Below are 10,560 nucleotides of genomic sequence, written 5' to 3' on the forward strand. Positions count from 1 at the left end.
TCACCAAATTCTTTAGGCACTACCTACATAAAATCTGGATTCTAATCATTTATTGCCACTTCTACTGCTACTGCTTCCACCAGTGCCTTTCAGTAAATAATTCTTTCAGAAGCAATCACACTTATATTTTCAAAATCCAACCTATAGCTTTTTCTTCTTAAAACTTTCCAATGATCTGTATCTTACTCTGCATAGGAATCAAAGTAATTACAAAGGTCATTATTCCTTTCTTCATCTCCAGTTGCTCTCTCCCTAACCACTGCCACAGAAGACTGGCTCCTGGCTATTCCCAAATATCATCAGGCACATTCTTGCCGCATGACATGTTGATTTGCTAATTTCTCATTCTGGTACTCTGAACTGCCTAAATCTGCTGGATTCATGCTCTCATGTCATTTCAGTATTCACTTAAATATCACCTTAGTTAAATTTTGTCTACTTAACTTAAAATTGAAACATACAGTCTCTACTGCTGTTCTTATTCTCTGCTTTATTTTTCTTCAGAGCAATTAAACAGAATTAACAAATTCAATAATATTTTATTATATGTTAGTTCACTTACATATAATAAAGTTAACCGTTATATAAAAGTATTAATAGAATTAATAAATTAAATAATATTTTATTTTATACACGAAAACTAGTAGAAAAGAAAATGTTATTTAATAAATTATATTTACTATCTTTTTATCCACACTAGAATCTACATTGAAGAAGGGCATTGCTTTTTAATTAAAATTTTAATATTTCATTTACTACTTTTCACCAGAATTTATAATGTCATCATAAAATTGGATTTCAATATGGATTTATTGTATGAACGGATGGATAGTTTTATTGAGGAATACTAGATGTATGTAAGTTTAGCATACTTTCTAATAAGTATTATATTTATATTTATTAATGACATTTGTTTTCATATCTTGAGCATTGAAAATAAAAATTGCCCAATACCCTAATTAATTTACAGGGGAGACATTTTTGTAAAAAAAATAATTATCTTTTCCCATTGATTTTCATAAAGCAATAGATAGATGGTGACAACTTGAACTACACTGGTTTTCAATTCTGACCTTAACATTTTGAAAAAATATTTTTTAAAGCTTAGTTGTCTGAAAATATTCTGCTAAAATATTTGTATAGCTATGCAAATATTAACATGTCAAGCTTTAGAAGTCTTAAGTAAATCTAACAAGTGATGCCTACTTTTATCAGTTGTGATTTGGGTGTTTTAGTACACCATGAAATTACTCAAAGCAAATCGGAAGCCAATTTTATTCTGACAAATGAACTTTTCTCAATTAATATTTTGAGTAAATGGTGTATGTCTCAGAAAATTCCCCAAATGCCATGAATGAATGCACATGCTCATGGCTTACATTCAGTTGGCATTTCTCTTGGAAGCCACATCTTAATTTCATAATCAAGGTCTCCCACAGAAGATTCCTCTCACATTGGATACATGCCTGATTTATTGAGATGCAAGCCAACTAATCGCTGGGACAACAGATGGGTCTATTCAATCGATGTGCATATCTGCCAAATAAGGCTAAAAATGTCTCAAACTAAAATCAAATATCCCCCCAAATCAGTGCTTGATCAAACTGAGCATACAAATATATAGAATTTGTATTCTTATTTTCATCTTTCTCAATGGTAGGAAATTAAAAAAAGAAAACTATCTGAGTCGGGATAAAATTCTGCAAAATCCCACTATGATGAAGAATGTTAAAGATCTACCTATTGAAAATAAATTAACCTGGGGCCGGGCGTGGTGGCTCAAGCCTGTAATCCCAGCACTTTGGGAGGCCGAGACGGGCGGATCACAAGGTCAGGAGATCAAGACCATCCTGGCTAACACGATGAAACCCCGTCTCTACTAAAAATACAAAAAACTAGCCGGGCGAGGTGGCGGCGCCTGTAGTCCCAGCTACTCGGGAGGCTGAGGCAGGAGAATGGCGTGAACCCGGGAGGCGGAGCTTGCAGTGAGCCGAGATCTGGCCACTGCACTCCAGCCTGGGTGACAGAGCGAGACTCCGTCTCAAAAAAAAGAAAATAAATTAACCTAAATCATCAATGCCAATGGTAATTAAATAACTGTCAGGCCAGCTAACAGTTGATTTCTGGTTTTGTTTGTAATTTAAACTGTTATGGAGGTATGACAGCCAATGAATAGATCATAGTGGTCCTAATAGTATCTGACTGTTAATAATGTTGTTGCTGCTTTTTATTTTTGGAGACTCTTAACATCTTATAAAAAAACTGGATAATATCTTATCAGAATGCTACCGCTCTCCAATTTGTGTATTTGTTCATGAATTCTTAAGTGAGTAAAGAGGTCTGTGACATTCATTCAATTGTCCTTGAATCTCAATCAGGAATCATTAGTTATCTACTAGAGCCCCAAATTCACAAAGATGAATTCTGTGGTATATTCTTGGGGTTCAATCTTCATTTCTTGATGATCACCACAGTTAGTTTCAGTGGGGCAGTACTCTAAATTTGTCCAGGCTTCTTCACATTAGCAGACTGGGTTTGTAATCAGGAAAGATCTAAAAGAACTAACAAACAACCTAAAAATCCCTAAAACTCATCCATGTTTATTGTTGAATCATCAGGAGTCAGGTTTTAATAGCTGTTATAATTTATGTCAATTATACATGGATATCCATGAACCCTTTGCTCTCTACCCACTTTGCCAAAAAAAAAAAAAAAAAATGCTACTTTGTGTTAATTTCTGTTGAATCAGAATCAACACATCATATTTCTACATGGAACATGGATTCATTACAATCCATAAACATATTAAGAGTTATCTGCTTACTACTGGGTAAATATTTCTAATATATGCTGTTATGGCTTATATGGATTGTCAAAAACAAACACAGATAACTACTTACAATTGTTATTATAAGTCATGCCAGTATTTGATGATGAATAATACCTGCAAATATTTGTACTTTTTACTAAATATAATATTTTACAGTTTTCTGTTTGTCACTGCCTATTGTTTTTATTTGTTATTGGCCACCCTTAAAAAGGTAAACTGTTGAATAACTATGACACAATAGTTTATTCCCTATTCATATTTCTGCTTATTCATACATTTTACTAGAGGAAAACCTTATTGTTTCATAAAAACAGAAAATAAATGGGATACTAAGAAAATAATGTTGTTTACAACAAATTTTAAATTAAAAAATGTTTTATACAAAGTAAGTATGATTGAACTATATGAGTTCTTCAGTTACTGACAGAGATACAGTTACATTCTTGCCCATGTTTCTTAATTTAAGCGAACAGTGATTTGCTTTAATTGGAATCTATTTCTTCAATGTTTCTTTGTTGGTGTACCAAGAATCACAGCACATATGACTATAGATGCATAATGGGAAAAACTGTTTCTAATAGACTCCAGTCTTAATGCTGAATTAAATAATTGCAAATACTTTCTTTCTTTTTTTTATTATTATTATACTTAAATTCTAGGGTACAAGATTTGTTACATACGCATACATGTGCCATGTTGGTATGCTGCACCCATTACCTCGTCATTTACATTAGGCATATCTCCTAATGCTATCCCTCCCTCATTCCCCCTCCCCACAATAGGCTCTGGTATGTGATCTTCCCCTTCCTGTGTCCAAGTGTTCTCATTGGTCAATTCCCACCTATGAGTGAGAACATGCGGTGTTTGGTTTTCTGTTCTTGCGATAGTTTGCTGAGAATAATGGTTTCCAGCTGCATCCATGTCCCTGCAAAGGACACAAACTCATCCTTTTTTATGGCTGCATAGTATTCCATGGTGTACATGTGCCACATTTTCTTAATCCAGACTGTCACTGATGGACATTTGGGTTGATTCCAAGTCTGCTATTGTGAAGCATCAGGTATATATAATCTGCCATCAGGTATATATAATCTTTTATCAAGACTGGTCAACATTTTGTTGTATTGTAAAAGAACACTTTCAATAATTTTATGGATATTAAAAATAGTTTTGATTTTTTTTTTTTTTTTTAGATAAATGGCAATGCTTAGAAGACTTGCTCCTTGGATCCTAGGTACACTCTTTCAGAGCTATTGTGACAACAACAATAATAATATCTAAAATTTGTTCAGCCCTTCATGTGTGTCAGGAACTGTGCTAAATAATACTGATATGAGAAGTTAATATTTGCAGGTATGAAGTGAGGTTTTTGCCAAATAGCTACCTTATTTTAGTCAGCCAGAATTCTAGGGGAAGAATAATGCACTATCAGATAAGGTATTTTTGCATTTCAAAAACTTACTTTTGTTTTTTGTTATTTCAGGTTTTTGTTGTTGTTGTTGTTGTTGTTGTTGTTGTTGTTGTTCTTAATCTACCATAGAAGGACACAGGACATTAATTTTGTGCCTTTAGCAACAGGTTATGAAGAGTGGATGTAAAGAAAACATCTCATTTTTCCTTCAAATTAGAGATATTAAAGGGATTAAGGAAAGAAGAACTAACAAACACGTTGAGTGAGTGTAAGAATAAAAATATCAGAACTGGAAGAATGATAGGATAGAAATGGAGTCAGCAATCAGAGGCATGCTCTACCGAGGTCCTAGGCTCTGTTTTCCTTAGACAAGAGTGGACATATGAAGGCCATCTAGAGTCAAACAGGAGATACAGCATTTATAACCAGGGTGAAAATCTGCAGTGTATTTCTTTCCATATGGTCTCAGATGAGAATTTCCCATTAAAGTCAACTCTCATACGTTTCATGATGAATCTAGAACAAAAATCAAATTCAAACTGAGGTTCTCACATCACCACCACAACTACAAAAAATGGAAGAACTTGAGGATAAATAAAAAATGTAAAGCTCTAGATATTGTGTTATGGAGGCACTTGAGGCTTAGCTGAAGACTGTAACTTTAAAGGAAGAAAGAAAACTCAAATCGCAAATTATTTTACTTTAAAGTGGAGTTCTTTTTAACACCTGTAAACTACATGCTGCAAATATACTTAATCACCATTTAAATAGAATTCGTATGCCTGAGTAATGGAGGTTGTCCATGGTTGTATTTCTTCTACCTTAAATTTAATACTTTGAAACCTAATACACAATAATGATAGTATTTAATAATGATCAGAGTAACTAACCATGAAACTTAATCATGATTAAGAAGTAGCTACATATGTTGCTGCAGCAGTAAGGAGTTAGAAAATTCAAACATTTAATTACTTTGTCAAATTCCTTTATATGTCCAACAATGACAGTGGTATAATTAAATATATGTCATTGTATGTAATTTTAATAAAATAATTAAATTATTCTGAAGTTTATGAAGATACATTCAAATGAAAAAGTTAAAATTTCGCTTAATAATTCTGACATTTAGTAATCTAACATTTCTAATCTTGGCATCTGTTCTGCAAACTTAGCTATGATTAAAAATAAAAGAGATATGCAGTTAAATAAATGTCAATAAAAAGAGCTCATCATTCTTATTAAGTTTAAACAACATATTTTACGCAATTTTATTAATGTAATATTATATTATCAGTGTTTTATTAAGAATTATACTATAAAATAGGTAAATTAATAATGAAATCTTATGGGAGAATCTTGCTGAGTTTTGGGGATTTTTTGCTTATTTTTAGAAATTATTTTTTCTTTTCTTTTTTTTTTTTTGTTTGCTATTTTAAAGCCTAATATTGAGGACAGACTTAAAAGTGAATAACATGATTTATACCATATGCCTTGTGGAAGTTTGTAATATAGCCATAAAAATCTTTATTAATTTTAAATATTACCTATATATTTATTTATATGAAATAATCCCACAAATATTTTAAATACTTTAATGAAACGTATAGGCTAGAAAGAAGGAAAGGTGGAGATGAGGACAAAAGAAACAGCAATCCCATTAACAACTAGTGAACTCTTTCAATTTGTCTGTAAAAATCATATTGAACTACAGGACTGTGTCATGAAACAATTTTGTTAGATACATTCATGAGTTATTTATACTTATGTGAATATGACTCATGAAATAGATCTCATGAAATACTAAATGAATGATTTAAAAGTATTAATATTAAATTATTTTATTATTATCAGTAAGTATAAACATGAACATGTTTGAGATACTTTCTAGCATATATTAAAATATGCTAGAATGATTAAGAACATAGGCTTTGGAATAAAGCATTTCTGGATTAAAATGTGCATCTCAAAATCTGTTCAATTTCTAGCCTTTGTAAACCACATTTACTTCTTAAAAAAGCCTAAGTTTCTTGTTGAAGGCTACTATATAATTTTTTTTTACATGAGCTAAAGCTAGTTTAAACTTAGAGTTTCAATACATGGTTGTTATGTTATCATTTAATAAGAGGTGAGACAAATTATGCATAAAAATATTAAAATTAAAATTTGAACTATCATATGATCCAATCATCCCACTTCCGTGTATATAGCTAAAAAAATAAAATCAAGATATCAAAGAGATATCTGCACCCCCATGTTTATTACAATATTATTCACAATAAACAAGAATGGAAACAACCTAACCATCTGCCCACAGATAAACTGAGAAGGAAAATGTGTATATATATAAAATAAGATAATTTGTATCCATAAAAATAAAAAAACTGTCATTTGTGGTAACATGCATGATCCCGGAGGACATCATGCTAAGTGAAATAAGCCAGATGTAAAAAGACAAATACAGTGTGGTATCACTTATGTGTAGGATCTAAAAATGTTAAACTCATAGAAACAGAGAGTAGAACAATGATTGTCAGAAACTGGCCCATGAGGAAAATGGGGAGATGATGGTCAAAGGGTGCAAACTTACAGTTATAAGATGTCTACATTTTGGAGATCTAATGGACAAATGGTCACAATCATAATACTGTATTGTTTACTTGAAATTTACTAAGAAGGTAGATCTTGTCTTCTTACAACACACACATGCAAAGAGTAATTGCAATGTTGAATATGTTGGTTATTTCAATTGTAGTAATAGTTATACAAAGCATAAGTATATAAAATCATCATGTTGTACATCTTAAAGTATATACAATTTTTGTCAATTACACCTTAATATAACTAGATCTAAACAAAAGGATGTCAAAGAGTCACAGGCTTTTAGGATAAACTAACTTTTAAAAATAAAAATAAATAGAATTTGTCTAAGTTTATTAGAATATCTGCAATTGTGAAATTTAAGAGAGAGAGTAACAAGAAATAAGCCTGCATAAACAAAAATAACTCAATACATTTGAAGGACATAAAAGTCCTGAGTAAGTTAAGAGTGATCCACAGGTATAGGATAGTGCCTGCTACGTGGTACACTTTTTCTAAATCTTGAAATGCAGCAATAGATAAAAGTTATATTCTAATGAAGACAGCCAGGAATAAAAAGTGAACAAATAAACCCATTTGAAGTCATAGAAACTACAAGGAGTAAGTATAGAGGTGCAATTAGAAAAAGGGTTATGGGGAATAATATTATTTTACAATGATTAGGCAGGAAAGATATTGTTATAAGTTGGTATTTAAAGAAACACTGGAAAACGTGAGGGGACTGTCCACATGTTTGTGAGGAAAAAATATTTCCACTAAAGTAAATTGATTGGTCATTTTGAGGAAATACAAGAAAACCAAACCAACTAGAGCAGTGTTAAGAAATGGAAGTGTGATGAAAGACAAAAAATCATTGTTAGCATACAAATGGAGTATTAATTATGGCCAATTAGGCCATGGCAAATCTTTGAATGAGATGCAAAGCCATAACATGTCTTGAGTGGAAAAACTGTGTACTTTTACTTAGGTTTTCAATATATCTTAATGGCTGCTTATTGAGATGGGCTTATGTAGAGCACATGGAAGCAGACAGAGCCATTCTAAGCCTCTTGTGGTCTATGGATATGGTGGCCTTAATTAGACTTTGATAAGAGAGGGATAAAAAAATCATAAGGTTATAATTGTATTTTAAAAGTAGAACATTGAAGATTTCCTGAATATTCTGAGATGTGAAAACAAGAGAAAAAGATGATTGCATTTATTTAGTCTAAGCAACTGAAATTATAAAGTTATCATTATTTGATGTGAAAAAGATGGATAGCAGAGGAAATTTGATAATACTACTGGGAGAAAATAAAATTTGGTTTGTAATAAGTTAAATGTATAGACATTCAAGTGAATAAGCAAATTTAAGAGTTGTATATGAACATCTGAGTCTCAGGAAAGAAGATGAGGCTAGAAATAAAAAGATTAAAATCTTTAAGTGTATACAACATACAAAGCTATTAGAACAATGTATTTTCAAATCTTTTGGTTACCAATTACAAAACTTGAAGTTAGTATAGAAGCATGATCATATTAAAATGTAATAGAAAACATAAGTTAGGGAAGGCTGGGTTAGAATAAAAATATATAAATAGAATAAAAGTATATCTATATTTTGTGAAACTACTTTCAGGCTAGAGTAATATATGTTATATATTTTATACTATGGATCATTAAAAAATATATTGAAAGTCAATGTCTGGTCTCAGAAAACTGTAAGAGAGTTCTCTGAGAATGCTGTGTAATGATGAAACAGAGAATGGGAAGTTAACCCACTGCAGCTAAGAAATAGGATTCCAGGATGCTAAACTCAGAAGTAAATGTGGATCAGAATAGAAAGACAAATCTGGGACCTCTGGAGGGAAGAACTATACATACTGGGGCAAGAGTGGGAGTGAGGAGTAGGAGACTATCCTGGACTACAGCAAAGAAACAAATAGAGTTGTCCTGAAACACAATGTGTGGACTATTGATCCCTGTAATGATAAAGGAGGAGAAAGTTATTCTAAGCCTTCCATAGCCATAGACAGGGACTGAAAGGATTGTTAGTTAGGGTGTTGAAAATATTGTTTAAAATAAAAATGAAAAGAAATATTTAAAAAAATTGACATTTAGAGAGAAAAAATGATATATTTGAAATAAAATAGTTCTGGCAAAAGGCAGATTACACAGTGAAATATTTAATTAATTCTGCTATCCTGTCTCTTCTAAGTGTTTCCAGCAATCTGACCAACAGCACTTTTGGAAAATATACAACTATTGAAGAGATATCAACTAGAGTTGGATATGTACCTAAATAATAATCAAAATACAGAGTAGAAATAGGAAAAAATGCAGAGTAGAAATATGAGAAAGGCTTTAAGACACCTGGAGGATAGAATGAGATACTCTCTGGATATCAGAAAGAGAAAATGGGGGAAAAAATAAGAAAGAAATTATTTAAAGAGATAATTGTTGTGGATTTTTTTAGAACTCATAAAGCAGGAGCACACTAATTTTGGAAGTGCAGAGTATTCTAAACAAAATCAGTATAAAAAATCCATGCCCAGAAACGTTGAATGAAACTAAGGAACACTGATAACAAAGACATAATTCTTAAACGTAACCAATGGAAAAAGAGGGGTTGTATATAAAGGAAAAAAAAAAAGAAAAAAAAAGAAAGAAAGAATAACAGATCTTCCAACAAAAATAATGGAAAACAGAAAAACAGTAGAAAATAACTATAAATTTTGAAAGAAAGAGTTGTCAGCACATATGAACCAAACTATCATTTAGGAGCAAATTTAAGTCTCAACATTTATAGATAAAAATCAAGAACATTTATACCAAAGTCTTCTTTCCTAAAGTGAAGTCTAAAAGGGGGACTTCAGGAAGTAATAAATATTTACAAAGTTTTGCTGGGATATAATGAAAAATATTTTAAAAAATCAAATAGAAATAGCCAAATATTTTATAAAATAATAAAATAAAAGTTATTACATGATTAAAAATAGGCAATCTTGAAAGATTTGACATCAATCATACAAGTTGTCTTCTAGGCTTGCTCCCTGAGGAGTTCATCCTCCTGGTTTGGGATTAAAGAGAATTGATGGTGGTCAAATTTAGAAATAATAACAGCTATTGTTTACTGAAACCCTGGGGTGCCAGTGATTGTTGAAGTTATTAAAAATTTAGTTGCAATTCTTATGATAAAAAATGGTAAGTTTAAATCTGTTAATCAGAAATGTAAAGCATAGTGAGCTTGAGAAGACTTTAGAGCGCTTAAAGGGATCTATATATGCAAATAGAGGGCAGAATTATCTGACTACTAGAATAGAAGTTAATTGTAAAAGTTCAGAAATTCTGAAAGGGCTGTTTTTTTTTTTTCAGCCTAATCACATATTTCAAGCAATATATATAATGGATACTGGTTTAGATGATTGGTTAAGAACCTAGAAGTACCATTAAAAGATGAGACATTGGGAAGTCTCAGAGAGAAGTATGTGGAGGGACTCAGAGATGTACACATAAAGTGTGAGCATCTTCATATTCCACCAAGAACACCAACTACTTCAGTGGCAATATCAAACTGTGTTGACAGAATAACTCAGTGAATAGAAGTTAGTCTAACTGAAACTTTAGTCAACACTCTGCTTTTGTAATAGGATGATTATTATAGAAAACAAGTTTATTAAAAATGATGACTGCCCTTGAGCCCGAAAGTATGAGTTCTCTTTCACCAAGCTAGATCTAGCTA

This window comes from Trachypithecus francoisi, unplaced genomic scaffold (assembly GCF_009764315.1).
Source record: "Trachypithecus francoisi isolate TF-2019V2 unplaced genomic scaffold, Tfra_2.0 Lachesis_group1, whole genome shotgun sequence".
Taxonomy (NCBI): domain Eukaryota; kingdom Metazoa; phylum Chordata; class Mammalia; order Primates; family Cercopithecidae; genus Trachypithecus; species Trachypithecus francoisi.